Genomic DNA, 12,279 nt, shown 5'->3' with positions numbered 1-12,279 from the left:
CAGACATATGTCAATCAATGTGGGTTCATTGTAAGGGATAGGATCCCAGTTAGTGCTCGTGAATGGAAGCAGAATATATCCGCTCCTAATGTTAGTTTTGTATCTGATCGTGATAGGAACCTAGCTTGGAGAGATATCACTCAGCATTTCACATTACAAGCAGATGATGCTTTGAAGGAGCTAGTGAGGGATTGGACAATGAAGAAGATGGCAACATTGTTCCAGAGTTGGAAGAAGACATTGTATAAAAAGTTTATCTTGAAGAATGCTACGCCGAATTTCAATGCTAAGGCGTTTGTCAAGTTGGAGTCCCATTGGGATGCCTTCGTAGAATACAAGACATCACAAGACAGTGAGGAACGTGTGATGAGGAATCGGCAGAATGCCCGACAGAAGCAATACCATCATCGCATGGGATCAGGTGGTTATAGGAGTGCTATTCCCAAGTGGCAGAACCTAGAAGCAGAGATTACTGCCAAGGGAATCATACCTGAAACAATAGAAAAGAACTGGCCTCAACGCGTGAAGAATTGGTTCTACGCTCATGGGGGAAGCCTAGACCCAGACACTGGCAAGCTAATTTTCGGCCAAAAAATTGAGAGAGCAACACAGAGACTAGCTCGTGCTAGGGAAGAAGCTGATAGTGGTGTTTTCAAGCCCAACAGAGAGAAGGATGAATTGACATATGCCCTAGAGAATCCCGAACACGGTGGTCGAACAAGAGGCTATGGGGCGGTTCCGTGGCTACACGCATTCCCAGCAGACAAGGATACCTACAGAAGCCGCCAGAGAAAGAAGGATGAGGAGGCAGAACGAATTCGTGCATTGGAGCAATTTGTTGATGAGTCACGACAAGCATTGCTTGAATCACGTGAACGAGAAAAATCTCTTGAGGCAAGAATGCAGGAGGAGATCAAGAGGCAAGTGCAGCTAGCAATGAGTCAAATGCAATCGCAATCAACGCCGGGAGTCACCATTAGCCCCGTTGGTCAGATGAAAAGCAGTTGTGCTTCTACGGAGCTGCCAGTTATTCAAGACGACGCTGGGTTGCGCTTCCCTGTTGATGACATTACCGAGCCTCTAACAAAATGTGAGCTGCACATTCCAGATGGTAATGCATCAATCATGGTGGCTGTCGGGGTTGTATCTCCAATAGACCGAACGAAGACACCAAGAATCCATGGGTCAGTTATTCAACCTGGATATGCTAGCGTCTCGGTCGATAGAGTGCTCAAAGGTTACAGCAATGTTCCTCTTGACATTGAAGGCGGTGATGGGGAGAAGACACTAGGAGAAACAGAGAAGACATTTATTCAATGGCGCAAACGCTTCATCATCATTCCTGGGGCGCCACCGCTTCCCCTACCTCACCCTAGGTACGAATGAAAGTGAATGAAATATTATTTTCCATTAATTTTCTATTGGCTTCAAAAATAATTGACACACAAATTGTTTTTATAGCAGGGTCTCTCCCCAGCCTAGCCTAATCATTCATTCCCCATCTCATCACAGCGTCGCGGGGGGCGAGACGACTTCATCCCCATGGCGATCGCCAACTCCTACACCGGCCCCATTGCCTCCACAACGATCTCCAACTCCTACACCGGCCCCACCGCCTCCACAACGATCTCCAACGTCTCCACGCCGGTCTCCACCAACACCGGCCTCATCGCCTCCACGCCGATCTCCAACACCGCCCCCACCCCCTCCACAGCGACGCACTACAAAGACGTCTAAGGTCCCGGCGGCAAAGAAGACCCCAAGAAAAAGAGTTATTTCTCAAGAAATACTTCCTGAAAAGACTGATGAGCAAATAGCAGCTGAAGAAGACAAAAAAGTAAAAGATTTTTTTATAGATATAAAAAACAAGAGTCAAGCAAAGCTTAAGGAGAAGCCGTACTTTTACATACCACGAGATGTGCTGAGGCAGAAGGTCGATGCTCACAAGAAAAAGATGATTGAACTTCGTAAGCCTTCGCCACTATCAGACTATGACCGCTCCCTCGTGAAGTCACATGATGCAGATAAGAAAAGGAAAAGAGCATCAGGGAAGGATGTCCCACAGCTCGGACAACAGAAGCAACCAATGCAAAATTTTATTGTTGCTAATGAATATGGTTCCAACATAGAAGTCTATCGACCAGACAACTCTGGAGAAGTGTCGGTTCAAGCCCTTAATGCTTTTTTTAAAGATACTGGTTTAACCTTAGATCAATTGACGGGCAAAGCTCCAATCCAGAACCTGGAAGTTGATACCTGGAAGACTTATAAATATGGCAAAAGTCTGTACAACCCTGCGGCTCTGAATGAATTGGGTACGCAAATGTACTTGCTCAACAAGTGGTACATGCAGGCGTGTGGCAGGGGTGAGCAGTGGATCTTTGTCAGATTTAGAGACCATCATTACTTCCGTGGCGATGACATCTTACATATTAGTTTCGAAGAATTGCATCAACTATTCCACTTGGACGCTCTGGACAAATCAATCATGAGCTCCTTTTGTTTGTAAGTGATTCTTACTTTTATTTAATAAACTCACTTCCATGCGTACGTGTATATAATTATCCTCACATGTAACTTATATTTATATATAGATTCCAGATGTCAGAGCTCCAAAGAATACAAGACACCAGTGTTGGCTTCATTGATCCTTATATCGTATTCAAAACCGATATTATTGTCAAGGACCACTGGGTATCTGAAGCACAGACGAATATCATGAAGTTCTTCGTGAAGCAGCACGACAAGACAACAATACTTTTCCCGTACAACTTTGAGTAAGTGTTAATAATAATGTAGTCTACACATTTTATGTAATATCAATACAACTTATATGCATGTACGTGTGTGTATAAACCAATGCAGTTTTCACTGGATACTCATTGTCATTGAGTTAAACTCAAGTCGGTTACTAATCTTTGACTCGTTGAGAAAAGAACGGGCACTATACCAAGATATGATAGACATTATCCAGGGGTAATTTCGATCTCTCGCGCACAACTATTATTGAATATACTTTGCCATAATTTATTAACGATCGTACATTATTGGTCGCACAGGGTTTGGAAAGAGTTTATTCGGCAACATCGCAAGGATTGCAAGGCACCACTTAATGTAGTTGAAATACCAGTAAGTTGTACTATATACACTTCCCCACGTGTTTAATTACTATATCGTACTTCAATTTACGTGTGAGATGATGAGAATAATCTTCTTCTCGTACAGTGGTGTTTGCGGCAGGAACCAGGTAATAACTTGTGTGGATACTACGTTTGTGAATTTATCACTGCGCACATAAGAAGAACTCCTGAAGATGTCCTCAGAGTACGTATATATCAATTTTTATTTATTTTTAAATGAATATATATACATATATGTGTATTAATACTTTTCCTTTTATTTTAAATGCAAGACTGAATGGTTGAAACGAAGGGTCATGCAAAAAGACCATCTGAAAGCAGTTCAAGAGTCAATAGCAGGATATCTTCTAGAAAAAGTGCTAAATCCCAACGGCGAGTTCTACTTTGATCTTAAGGAATAAATGATGTAAATTAAATGTTTATTGATATCGTTATTTTCGAGAACAAGATTATGAAAGTGTTGTATATATACATATATATATATATATATCTATAATATATATAGTTTCATACTTTATTCGAATATAATAATGCTCAAGATGAGAATTAGATGTAATTATATGCATGCGTGTATTTATATTAGCAACGTAGAATACGTACATAAAAACATATTATATATTAAACAAATACGTGTAACTGAACTGAAAACAAATTAAACAAAAAAAAAGAAAAAGAAAAGGAACCTTTAGTCCCGGTTGGGGTTACCAACCGGGACTAAAGGGTGAACCATTAGTCCCGGTTGGTAACCCCAACCGGGACTAAAGGGTGCGCCAGGTTCGCTCGGCTGGAGGGCCTTTAGTCCCGGTTGGTGTTACCAACCGGGACTAAAGGTCCCTCTTTAATCCCGGCTCGATGACCCGGGACTGAAGGTTCCACCTTTAGTCCCGGGATCGTTGTCCCGGCGCGGTAACCGGGACTAAAGGCTGTTACCGCCCGGGACAACAGGTCCATTCTGTAGTAGTGATGGGGCTTTGTTGCTCGTAATAACAATGGTGAGTTCCTGGAAGGGGGCTGTGGGAAATTAGAAAGAGTCTCTAGTCCTTTGCAGCCAGAAGCATAAGCAACGCTGATGAGTTTCCGTCGAGTGGCTGAACCGGGAATGAGTTGAATTATACTCGAAACAGATGCAGCAAATTTGCAGAGAGGCCTGACCTCAACAGAGCTGGACTGGAGTGTGGACGGGTGCTTGTTCCATCAGATTAGGAATTTCATTAGTGAGTCTTTTGTACAATGCGTGATTCAAGCATGTCCGAGATCATGTAACAAAGTGGTTGATTGCCTAGCTTCATATGGGGCGAGCGTTGTCCGCTCGGGTTCAGAGGTGTTTATGAACCAATTCCCCGACTTTGTAACTGCTCTGGTCTCTGGCTATTTGCCTAGAGCCAATGGTTAATGGAAGACAAGCTCCTCCTTATCAAAAAAAAAATATATATCGCTGGCGTGCCCCACCTCGGTCGCGCAAGAACTCCCACGGGCTACGGCAATGTCGTGATGGCCTCGGCCGTCCGCCTGGCCATGCCGCTGGACTGCTTGCTGTATCGGTGTGGAATGGGCAACCAGCGAGCCCAAAGCCATATGCAGTCCCGAAGCCGAAGGGGACAGCTGTGGTGGCATCTCGACCACCTAGTACACCGCTGCGACCAATCTTACCGTGACCTCTGATGGTGCAGTCGACTTCAACCTGGATGTTGCATGTTATCAAAAAAAAAAAAAAAACCTGGATGTTGCACATAACCTACTCGATGATATGCCCGTGAGGAATACCCTGGTTCCTGGTAAAAAAAATTAATTATGCCTGTGTTGTTGATGTGCTTGCTGAATCATATGGACAGAGATATAGTCATGCTTCCTTGTTTGATAACTTTTAAAGTGCATTTTCAAATGGCTTACAATCTATAAAGGGTTCATAAATATGAAATAACTATGCAGAAATTTATCCGTATCTTCTACAACTCAAACTATTACTACTTTTACAAAAATTACATACCAAGGGGCCCCGTTCGGCTTACCTCATATTCGGCTTGTTCGGCTTCTTTTTTCAGCCGGAATAGTATTTTTCTCTTACAACAATTCAGCCAGAACAATGTTTTTTAGCCAGTTTCAGCCAAAATTCTGTCAGCCGAAGGGCAAAGGTCCCATCACTCTCAGGTTACAAAAGTACTGTCAAGTAGTATAAAAAAAATTAATAAAAGTGCACAGAAAAAAATGTCAGAAAATTTATATTAGTGAAATTTGTATCAGCATTATACTTTATTTTCTCTGTAAATGTACAAAATTTTTGATTCTTGATTAACATAATAGCTATATAGAGTTAAAAATAGCTTATTAGCTAATTAATGTATGTTTCAGCCATTTTATTTTGTCCTTTCCATTTCTGCAGGCTTCATCTTCACAAGCACAATCCTCTAGAGACATTCAAGATATGGAGATTGAACCAACGGATGACGACTCACACAATTCCAGCAAGATAAATACTCAGGAGATACAGGTTGATAACTTGGTGTGTTTCCTACTCATATATTTGAAGTACATGTTACTAGGAGTCTAACAAAATTAGATTTATAATTTTTAGACGGTTCTATAAATATATATTGAGCTTACAAGTTTACAGCATTTAGGAACCAAGATGACACAACTGAGCAAGTTTGAGGACATAACTGAGTGATTTGCAAGTTTAGCGACCGGAATGACACATCCGAATAAGTTTGAGGACCTAAACGAGCACTTTGTGAGTTTAGGGACAAGGATGACACAGCCGAACAAGTTTGAGGACCGCTAGTGGACTTTACTTCAAAAATAAAAGAAGAAATACACCTGGAATACACTTATACCTATCCTATACAGCCGACAAGATGAATGTAAAACTTAGAAAAAATATTTTTTTTCTTTTAAAGTATCCAATTACATGCAAATCAGTGAACAAATTAGCCTTTTAGGAGCAACTTGCATATAAACAGTCTCCCATACCTTTCATACACAGCCTACAATTTCACAACTACTCCAACCAAACAGCCGTCAGCTTTTCTCTCAGCAACTTTTTCATAGCCCATAGCTCACAGTAGCTTGCATGCAACCATGCAGTGAGGGAGAATCCGACCATCTATCTCCAAATTACCATAAAATAATTATAATAATACCAAAAATTTGTTCGAAAAATCTAGAAATTACAGGGAATCATATTTTGGGTGTATATATTTGCCATAAAATTTTCAAATTATTATAATAGATAGAGCCTATACATCATTCAAAATAAATACATCTCAAAGATAGTTCAATGTAAGTCAAGTCAGATTTTAAAGTTTTCTCTCAATGAATAGTGGCTAATTATTTAATTTTAATATTACTAATGATGCATTGAAACTATTTAATAGTATATCTATAAGTCACTTTTAATATTCTTAATGATACATAAAGATTAAATTAATTTTATATTTTTTCTAGTTTAGTTTAAACCTAATATATTTGTTGTTGTAAATTATTTTGATACTTTAATTTATTTATTCATCTATGTTAATTTATTAATATAATTTATAATTTTGTGATGTATATTATATAAATAATGATGATTAATTGATACATTTTGTTATTAAATATTTATTGGTAACTATATCATTTTTATGAGCTATTTTTGTCTATGTTATATACCCACATACTTTAATCTCTACTTGTGTATAATTTTGTAATTACAAAACCATTGATAAAGCAAAATGGCTTCTTATTGCCTACAATTCTTATTTGAATTTCTTCACTTGACATAGGATTTTATTAAACATATCCATTATAATTTAGTTCACTTCGATATTGGAGATTATTAGAAGTATATTTTGATTTTGTTTCACTACGGTTATCGATGAAGTTAGCAGTAACATTCTATATTGATGTATTTTGAATTTAACAATATGTACTTTGAGTTAAATTGAGTAAATATCCATATTAAAAAAAATCCGTATCTATATTCAAATCTATATATTAATCAAATATGGTAAAGAGTGATATCCAAATCCGTTTCCATGCAAATCACATCCGTGTGTCAGGGTGGATAGTCAAATAGTATATGTCGGATATAGGGAACACCATCCGATATGATTCCGACCAGGTCACGACGACTCGACTCCGACTTGGATCGCTGTGCCGCCGCCATATACGCAATCCCGCCTCCCTATATATATACACAGGCGTGAGATGTGTCGGCACCGTACCGTAGTGATCCAATCCAAGAAGCTCTAGCCGCTACTAGGTGAAGTCGTCGTCGATCGTCGATCGTCGCGCCGTCCAGATCGACTCCAAACTAGCTACTAGCTAGTATAGCAGAGGTAGAGCGCGTAGCAGCAACTATCATGTCTGCGGCCGCGGTGGTCCGGTCCGCTTGCCACGCGCTCCGGCGACCTCTATTTCCGCGCGCCCTCATGGTCATGGAGAGGCAGCAGCCGCCGCCGCCGCGGTTCTCGCAGCAGCCGGCGGAGAACTTCAGCGTGCGTCGGTTCCACAGCTCCGATTGCACCGCCGTCGGAAAGCCCGCGACGGCGACGGTAGAAGATAGCGCCTCTCTTAAGCTCGACAGAATAAGCCGTAGGTTGGATGAGCTGATCGTTGCGTTGGAGGAAATCGAAGAACTCGAGCAGGAGAGAAGGGGCAGAAGAGTGTTGGCAGGCACTATCGTTGCTGGAGTCCTAGCTGCCGTTTATGTAAAGAGGCGTTTCTTTGGCCGGGCTAATAAGGAGGAGGATAAGGAAATATGACTGCGCGCCGGGGAAACAATTAAGCTTGTTTTATTTAGGGCATCGTGATTGTTAACTATATAACCTTTGTAATCGCTTAGGTTTGATTCTACGTCTTGTCGTATCTCTACTACTATTATTATTAAATAAAGGAATGGGTTTTTTTTTTCATCTGTTATTGTGTTCCACCTGCCTCCGCCACCTATGATATGTGAACCAGCACACCAGCCTCGCCGGTCGGCATGAGTCACTTTTTTTTTCTCGAAAAACATAGGAGAACTACGCTTCATTATATTTAGAAAAAAAAACATGAGTCAACCCGTTCACCTCCTTCTCATCTCTCAGCTTTGTCTCTTGTTTGTCTACTTGAGCGGTGTAGATCCTAAGTGGATGGTCGTGCCGTCCTTCCCGATGCCGCAACGTGGGCATCAAGATGAGGACACAGCACCACCGACGATACGCCACACATCCAAGCCAACCACTACCTCTTGCTGGTATTGTTCACCTTCAAGTACATACTCCCCCCGTCCTAAAATAAGTGTTTATATCATATTGAGCTCTTTTACAGTGGATGGAGGTATTTTTGGTTCCTCTTGGGTTCTAAGCAAGTTATTAACTCTAATTTATTTTATGAGTGGAAGGTTAGTACCTCCACCCTCCCCCCGCAACCCCTCGCCCACGCGCACAGGAACCCGCACGCGGCGAGTCCAAAGGATGCGAGACTGCCCACCGCCGCCTCGTCCTTGCACTAGCCCTAGCTGCCGCCGCCTCGCCCTCGCCATCGCGTGGCACCGCCGCCGCCAGCCTGCCTTCGTCTGCGCTCATCACTGGCACCGAGTTTATTGCTCCTCCCTCCTTCCGGCGCCCCCGCCTAGTGCGAGCAGCCCCAGGGGACCCGTGCCCCCACCTAGCACGCAGGGGACCCCGTGCCCCTGCCTGCGCTGTCGTCGTAGCTACCGAGGAGACACGCTTAGCCCCCGCCGGTCGTCCCATGCCCTCCGTCGACAGCGCTCGCCACCGTCCCCGCCGTGGACAACACTCGCCCAGTCGCCCCCACGTACAGGTCCCTTCTAGATCTGATCAAGCTCCAATTGCAGAAGGTCAAGGTTCCCCTCCTCTGCACTTGTTTTGCATTTGATTTTTCTCATATATTCAACTTAGGAAAAAAATTGCAGAGGAAAACAAGTAATTTTGCTTTGCTTTATTGTTAGATCCGTATAACAGGGAAAATTTCAACAACCAGCTATGTGCTAACCTTTCTTCTTTTTTTTCTAGATGAAGCATGTGTACTTAAGCATCTGTAATGTAATGCAAACATGTTGGTTCCTTCTTGTTTACATTTTTTGACATTGCAGTACAGATGCTTGCTGCTGCTAGTTATTAATTTTGTTCACTAGAGTAATGTTAATCAAATCTTCCCCTGAAAAGAGGGATGCTGAAAATACCTGATGCTGAATGTGCTATGCAGTCAAAGGCAATTTCTTTATGGGAGGGAACAATTCAGTTAAATTTGTCTTCACTTATAATGTTAATCAAATCTTCCCCTGTAGTAGTTGCCTTGAAGCAGTTTTTTTTTTGGCAACCTTTAATAGGTGTTTGTAATGCCAATGAATGCATATTCACCCTGCTTGTCAATTTGTGCCTATTTCCAAGTGTATCTTCGTTGAAATCAGTGAGTTCACTCATAGCCTGGGAATCCATAAACTGGATGATTGGATGTTACCGTACTTTATCTAGTTCACTCAGCCTGGGAAATTGCTATCTTACATCCAGTTTGGACTCTGAATAATTGCAATGCTGCATATATCTTTTTAGTGAATGCATGCTTTTGCCTTTTGGGTACTAAGTACTAGTAACTCTGAAACTCTCGCCCATGTGCTAATAATAGTCCACAGCCTTACGAAGTAGGACTCTGAATAACTGCATACATATTCCTAGCTACAGCAATGCTTTTGGGTATTAACTCTGAAAATCTCACCTAATGGGCCACTAGCATCTGACAGTGACAGGTCATTAGAGTAATAGCCAACTGCGATTTGAGTTTGGACTCTGAATAATTGCACGCATCTTACTGTGTGCTGGTAACACATTAAGAATAACTGCATGCATCTTATTGTGTGCTGAATAATTGCATGCATCTTACTGTGTTCTGAATAATAGCCAACTTCGATTTGAGTTTGGGCCCTGTTCTTGTTGCTGCAGATTTGTATTTATTGCTGACCTGTGCTCATGAACTATTATAAGTAATCTCATAAATTTGGAGCCTTTTTAGGATCATCTATCTAATCAGGATTGGTTGATTGGAGTTCTAATAGTAGCAACAAGGGATTATTCATGTGTTTAATTACTCCTAGCATCTCTATTGCCTGCAGTTGTACTGCTATATTTCCAATTAGAAACACTTTTAATACTTTGATGATGATATGTATTTTGAAACACTTTTCATACTTTAATGATTGATGATAAAATGTATATGTTTATTGGCAGGAGAAAATGAAGGTGCTCCAATTTGCATTGGGTGAGATATACGCTGGTATGATTAAGAGTTTGAGTAGTGGATAGTAGCAGCTATGGGTTGGGCGTTGTGGAAATCTAGAAACGATTTAGTTTTTTCAAATATCATTGCTAAATCTCCAAAACAGGTGGCTTATAGAGTTTTTGGCTTCTTAAAGCAGTGGCTAAAGTTAAGGGAGGATGTCCACAGCAAGATGGAGGAGACGCCGAAGAAGATGGAGAACGGGCTGTCAAGATGGTGACATGCACTTTCTGAAGAACAGGATGTCCCCCGAAAGCTCTATCATGTTTCATCCTCTTTTGGCATCTCTAGTTCATGTATAGGTGTCTGTTGGAAATGGTTGTAATCTTTTACGTTTTTATCTGTTGACTTAGGAGGTGAAGATGTCGGTGTTTGAGGATGCTGTTTTCTCTTCTAGTTGCTTGATGCCTGAACACTGTAAAGCTGGCATCCCCAGCAGTACCCTCTAAGCTTTCAATAGAAGCTGGGCCAATGTGCCTTTGGTCTAAAAAAAATGATTAAGAGTTTGAGGAGGTAAAGGTCAGGCTCTGCAATGCGCACTTTGTAAAGCAAATGAGAAGCTTCAGGAGATTACAATAGCGCAAGATGCAGTGTGCACTTTGTGAAGCAAATGAGAAGCTTCAGGAGATTACAATAGCTAACTGTTAGGATCAACAAACTTGCAAGGACCTATAGGATCAGTGAACTAGAGAACCAGATATGCATGTTTGGATATGGAATATGGTTTTGCAGTGTGTGCTGCTGTGCTTGTTACGTTTGCTGTTAGTAGGGCAATTTTCTCAGTTTAAATATTTCTGTACTATTGCAACAGATAATAATGAATCAAAGTGGCGAATGTTCTTCATTTTTCATGTGTTGTTTCTAAATTAGTAAAAAATGCTATGGACTCAGAAGACTGCAGCAAAGATGTAAATATTAAACTCCTGTCAAACATAACGCGATCCTAGTACTGCAAAATGACAAACTCGCTGCAATCGCATCATCATCAGTCAGAACTGATCACAGGGGGTACACATAGTAGACACCAATAGCAGAAGTGTTTATATGAACCGACGTGTGCTCAGATAGTCCCAATTTATATAGGATCGTGGGCACCCTTTGGCAAATAATCTCCAGCCAACCGTAACAGTTTTAACAAGTTATGCTGGTCATATGTCTTAGTAGCCATACAGCACCCATCAAACGAGGATGGATGTGGCATGTATACCCAACCGGCCCTTTTTTTAACTTTCATTTTAGTTTAATTTAGTTTTATCAGCAAAGGAGCCATCCCACTGCTATTTCAAAGCACCTGCACGCACTCATCGTTGCCTCCCCGATATGGGATTAATCCCAGCTGCTTTCCATTCTGGGACCTGGTTCCGGACTGCCGGTTGCGCGAGCTCTTAGGCTTCTGGGCCTCATACTCTGTGTAGGAAAAGGGGAGGTCTGGACCACGACTGCTATATGGCCTCTATGGCTCTATAGCCCGCTTCACTGCTACGGAGAAGACAAGCGGCCCACGATTGTTTTGTTATTACATTTAGCAAGTGATTTATTAGGAACTGTTGGAGTTGCCTTGTAAAAAGAAAAAACAAACAAGGCGTTGGAGTTGCCTTGTAAAAAGAAAAAACAAACAAGGCTACATAATATAAAAAAGAAAGGCTACATAATATGAAAAAAAACAAGACCACAGAAGAATCGAACTTTAGCCCTGTGACTCTCTCCCAAATTCCTAGACACTTACCACTAGGTTCCAATTAGTCATTTGGTTAAGTTGATGTTCTATAGTATATGGTGACTTGATACCATGTTAGGGCTACCAATCCACCTAGACGAGACGTGAGAGTGATCAGTTAGCTTTATATCTTGTTACGCCTATCTGTCCACCCAGACGAGACGTGAG

The 12,279-nt window shown here is 41.6% G+C and overlaps 1 long non-coding RNA gene and 1 other non-coding gene across 2 annotated transcripts; one reads left to right on the top strand and one right to left on the bottom strand.

The window, feature by feature from the left end:
- The first annotated feature begins 3,060 nt into the window (after positions 1–3,060).
- LOC136485996 (uncharacterized) lies at positions 3,061–4,053 on the top strand. Its single transcript, XR_010766632.1, has 3 exons — positions 3,061–3,129; positions 3,226–3,324; positions 3,413–4,053. It is a non-coding gene; the product is annotated as an uncharacterized lncRNA (long non-coding RNA).
- Positions 4,054–11,486: 7,433 nt separating this feature from the next.
- LOC136490498 (U11 spliceosomal RNA) lies at positions 11,487–11,617 on the bottom strand. Its single transcript, XR_010767776.1, has one exon. It is a non-coding gene; the product is annotated as a U11 spliceosomal RNA (small nuclear RNA).
- Positions 11,618–12,279: the final 662 nt, after the last annotated feature.

Source organism: Miscanthus floridulus, chromosome 10 (genome assembly GCF_019320115.1).
Source record: "Miscanthus floridulus cultivar M001 chromosome 10, ASM1932011v1, whole genome shotgun sequence".
NCBI lineage: Eukaryota > Viridiplantae > Streptophyta > Magnoliopsida > Poales > Poaceae > Miscanthus > Miscanthus floridulus.
The sequence above is the reverse complement of the archived record's forward strand: the minus strand, read 5'-3'. Positions and strand labels throughout refer to the sequence as shown.